Source organism: Sus scrofa, chromosome 1 (genome assembly GCF_054392235.1).
Source record: "Sus scrofa isolate SSC_HxYL_T2T_F1_AM1 chromosome 1, Sscrofa_HxYL_maternal_Yorkshire_Landrace_v2.0, whole genome shotgun sequence".
In the NCBI taxonomy this organism is placed as follows: domain Eukaryota; kingdom Metazoa; phylum Chordata; class Mammalia; order Artiodactyla; family Suidae; genus Sus; species Sus scrofa.
Genome location: NC_139383.1, coordinates 266,188,550 through 266,193,893, shown reverse-complemented (window position 1 = coordinate 266,193,893; position 5,344 = coordinate 266,188,550).

Genomic DNA, 5,344 nt, shown 5'->3' with positions numbered 1-5,344 from the left:
GAATTTTAGTAACTACATCAATTCTTTTGTTACTCTGTTTATTTACTTTTTCTTTCTAAATTAAAGTCTAGTAAGTTCTTGGGATTTTAAAATGCATCTACTTCTTCATGTATGGGAATGCAAAATGGCAACTGATTTTCACAGGTTATTATAAATCTTATGCCAAATGGACTGTGAAACCCTACAGATTGTGCCACTATCATCGGAGGAGGGAAAGGAAAAAAAAGGAGGTATCTATGGATTTCCTTCTATGATTTTAAAGACCCTGTGGTTAAGTGGTTTAAACTTATATCAAACAACCCTAAAAAAGAGAAAGGCCAGAGAGCGTCACAGTAGTACTTGATGGAGCCAGAAATTGAACCCAGGTCTCTCTGAGTACACATGCTGCCGCTCATGAAAACAGCAATCAGCAAGAATAAAAGGGGTTCAATTCATCCATTGCTTTCCATTTTCCAGAACAATAGCTACTGTCACCATAGATGCTCAACCAGTATTAGCATGGGACCATACTGAATTACCATTTCTGGGGGCCAAGAATGGTCACAGTGAAATTTCATTTGTTTGCAGCTAATAGTTGCAGGTAAAATGAAACATGGATTAAGCAAGAGGCACTCTCCTCCAAAAGCTCAATCCAAAAATTTCCCTCCCAGTGGGAAGTGTGTAGTGATATCCTTCTGAAATTCAGTTCTCATACTCAGCTTATACCCACTCCTGGGAGTGGTAAGAACAAAACATGTAATTTTTTTTTTTTGCTTTTTAGGGTCGTACCCACAGCATAAGGAAGTTTCCAGGCTAGGGGGTGAATCAGAGCTGTAGCTGCTAGCCTACACCACAGCCACAGCAACGAGAGGATCCAAGCCCAATTTGCGACCTATAGCACAGCTCACAGCAACGCCAGATCCTTAACCCATGGAACGAGGCCAGGGTTGAAACCCACATCCTCACGGATACTAGTTGGATTCGTTTCCACCTTACCACAACAGGAACTCCCGAGGACAAAACATATTTTACACTTATGGAGAGAAATTAATTATTTGCTCTATATTTATTAAAAGTCAAACGTCTACAAAGGTCCCAATGCCATTCAGTTTTCTAGATAAAAAATATTCTTCACCTCACCCAGCTCACCAAACACAACTTTTGCAACCAGTCCTCAAAAGGACTCTGTCCCTAGGAACTTCAGAGCAAGAAGACAAAACTAACCAATTGTTAGATATTTTGATGACCATCCCTATTTACATCGCTTCCACGCTCCCACACTTACACACCAAAACCATCATTATCACAATGTCCCAGGGGAGAACTGTGGAAAACACAGTGGACAGGAGTCAATAGACCTTTGCTCCAGGCTCAGGTCTGCCAACTGGCAAATTCTGAGGCCTGGGGCAAAGCACTTCATTTCTATTGAGTCTCAACGTCCTCCTGTGAGAATCATGAGTAGGGGTAGATAAAGTGAGCTAGAGCCCCTTCCTTTTGAGGCTTGACTTTCTAATAAGCTTCCCTTTTCCCAGAGTGTGAGGGACAAGAAGAGGGTTTCTCCACAAGAAAGCAAAATTCCCCATGTGTCTTACACGGTGAAGCTCTCCATATGGCACAGGGGGACTTTTCACCCCTTCAGCACAGCAAAGGGACAGGCAGCTGGAAGTGAGCTGTCAACTCCAAGGTCAGTGACAGCTGTTCCATTTTGACAGCACTTGTTCTGCTCCACTGCTCCCCCGGCCTCTCTGACTTTCAACTGGGCTTGGCAGCCCACTCACCTTTCACATAACAAGGATGGCCCCTCACAGGCTGAGGCTGGACTTGAACACTCATGCTGAAAGCAGGCATTTCCTGTGTTCTTACCTTATGGCAGACATTGAACTCAACTATTCCTCCAGTTATCAGATAAAAGGGCCCAACTCTCAGAGTTTACTGTCAGCAGTAAACAGTCGCTGACATTTATTGGGCACTTTGATGAGCACTGGATCGTCTCATTTAATCAGAGGCTGATTTCCTAGATTCAAACCAGTAAAGCACACCTGCTTGTCACAGAGATGGGCTTCCCCAGGAACAGACCTCCAAACCTTCCAAAGATGACTGGGCCTTCCGTTCCATGCGATAACCACTGTTTGAACAACCAAGCTAACCTGAGGATAGATCCAAGGATGCCCTCCCTTCATGAATGCCATGTCCCTCTTGATTCCTAATCCTGGTACCTGGAAGAGGAACACTGGTGGCACCACTGCCCTTACCCCAACTGGGGCGCCCTAAGTCTGGCCACACTCAACCCTCACACCAGCTCCAGCTCCCAACTGCAGGATCACTTGATTTTCTTCTCTACTGGCCCCAGGGTCCTTGGCAATCTCACTACCCACGAAGGGTAACCTCTAGAGCCCCATTTTACCTCTGTCTTGATCCCCCATTCTGCTTTTGCCAACCACAGAAAGATCTGACCACCTCTAAGCACGTTGCAAACACAATCTCCATTTAGCATCACAGAACACTGGAGGGGAGGTACTATTATCCTTATGGCTAGTTTGCAAATAAAGGATCTGAGGCTCAGTGAAGTATGGTGACTTCCTCAAAGCCATATGGCCAGAGTGATAAATCTGGACTTTGACCCCTCAGTCAATCTAATCCCAACCTCTCATCCACTGTCTTATTTTGCTTCTCTGGTTTCACTGTGTTTCTACTTCTTACCCATTGTGTAGTCTTGGGCAAGTCATCTAATGTCTTTGGTCTACAGTGTAGATTTCCAAGTTCATTTCTAGCCTAAGATCCTAAGATCCCAGCTAAGCAATGCCAGAATTGTCATCATCCCCATATTATGGATGGGTAAAGTCAGGTCTTGCTAGAGCTGCAGCTGTCAGCCTGCACCACAGCCACAGCAACACAGGATCTGAGCCACTTCTGCAACCTACACCACAACTCATGGCCACACCAGATCCTTAACCCACTGACTGAGGCCAGGGATCAAACCTGCATCCTCATGGATACTAGTCAGGTTCCTTACCGCTAAGCCACGACAGGAACTCCCAGGTCTTGCTTTTTAAGGGGACATCCTGCCCAGAGCCCTCTCCTCTCCAGGTTGTGCTTTCATCCCAAAGGGCCATGATGTACCATCATCCAAGACTCTCCCAGGGAACTCTGCCTAGAGCTGCCCTCAAACTGCTTAACTGGCTCTATGTTTATCTCATGCTTTTCAGGGCAATAGTTCTCAATTTTGACTACACATTGGCAGGAGGAGAGAATGGAGCTAGATTTTAAAAACTGATGCTCAGAGCATACACCAAACAACTTAAATCAGAATCTCCAATAATGGAAGACAGGCAACCGTATTTCTTTTTAACTCCCAGGTATTTCCAGCGTGCAGCCAGACTGAACCAGAATTTTCAAAACACTGCCATACACAAAGCAACAAGCAAGGCCTTAAAGCTAGAGACTTACGCATTATGTTCTCACCTCCACCACACTCCAGCTTGAGACCTCAGATAAGCTGAGGTTGTCTAACTGAGCCTGACTTTCCTCATCTGCAAAACAGGAACAATCGCAGTGCCTGCCTTGGGGGTCCCCGAGAGGATAAAATGAGGCAATGCCCATGAAGGTACATGGCCTATTCAGGGATTAGTAAATGACAGTTATTATTCTATGAGAAAATGACCTGGAGACTCTGGTTCACTGTATTTCTTCTCTTCCACACTTATAGAAGCAACGCCAAATTATGGAAATTACAAAGGCATAATGAAATGAAGGACGATAAATGATGAGATACAGACTTGGTTATTCTTTCAGCTGCTTCTTAAGGAGCACCCTCACTTGCTAGGCTCCTGCTGGGAGTTGTGAATGAAATCGGCCTAGCTATGGAGCTCACCAAGCTACCAAGCTGTTGAGTTGAAATTAGAAGGGGAGTAAAATAAAAAATTAAAATATAATAACTCATTCTGATAAGCCATCTAAAGGAAACAAACAGGGTGTGAAGACAGAGAACAATAAGAGGGACACACACAGGAAATTCAAACTAAATATTTGATTTAGTTCACATTGGCACTGGTGACTCCACAACACAATTACTGAGTGATAGCAAGCGTGAGTCATTCTGCAGTCACTGCTAATTACTAGGACCTTCAGAGAACAAGATAACTGAGCACTGGCCAGCTGCCAACTGTCCCTGAGCCAAAAGCCAATGAGGTGCACCATGGACTCTTCTGGCATGGCTGGTAACCACCACCTGACCAATCCCTAGAACTCCATTCCACACTCTCAGATAGGAAACAATTCTCCTGCACCACTGCCTGGGAATCCAGAACATTTCTTGGCACCCTCTACAATTTTTTGGGAAAAACCACCCAAATGGACTTTGCTTCCTACGCTAGGAAACTCTTCCAGTTATCACCCTGGCACTAGGAAATAAAATCTGACACCATAAAAAAACGTACTAGCAGGTATCCCTTCTCCCAAGAGTTCCATTAGGAGGGGAATAGGGTCTGGATGACAATAACCATTTTACAGAGAAGAAAACTGAGGCTACGGAGGAAACCATCAGGCCCAAAGATTCACAGGAGTAAAGGGAGCCACATCTGATCATCCTCAATACAGTGTTCCCAGCCTCATAGGGCCTTCCTAGAGGGTGCAGTCCCCAGGCAAAAGGGTCAGAAATGTCCCAACTCTGGGCAGCTACACAGCAAAACGAATCTCTGTACATGCTTGGGGATATGATACCAGCAGGAACAGAGGCGTAAGACCCCAATTCATTGGGACCTTCTCATGCCTCGAGTCTTTTCATCTTAAGCTTCTTTGCCATAGCTGTCTTTGCTGCAAGCATTTTTGCCACAAAAGAGGTGGTAAGGCTATTATGCCATCAAAAGAAAGGAGGGACATTTAAAAGGACACAATGAAACATGAAGAATGAGTAACAAAATTAAAGACAACTGCAAAATACAAAATATTTGAATACATTTAAAACGTGTGAAGATTCATGGCAATACTGCACAAAAAAACTGATTTTATTTTGTGGGTTGTACCTAAAAACTTGTCTTGCAAGTCTTCCATTCACAGTATTATACATTTTTTGGTTTGGTGATTCATCTCCTCGTTTGGTATCATTTTTTTTTTCTTTTTTGCTAAAATTTCTTCCTTCATTAAGAGAGATTTCCAAGTACCATGATACATATTTGTAACTGAGCTCTGTATTGCATTGTGAAACCTGTTCTTGGCATACTGTCATCTGTTCATTGATAGATGTTCCACGGGAAACATGGGTTCAATTCTGTGCCTTCAAAGCCCTTGGCCTCTTTCCCCTCCAATGTAGTGTATTTCAAAATAAGAAACCAACTCTTGCGGCAAACCATGGTCCTCTGTTAGCTTG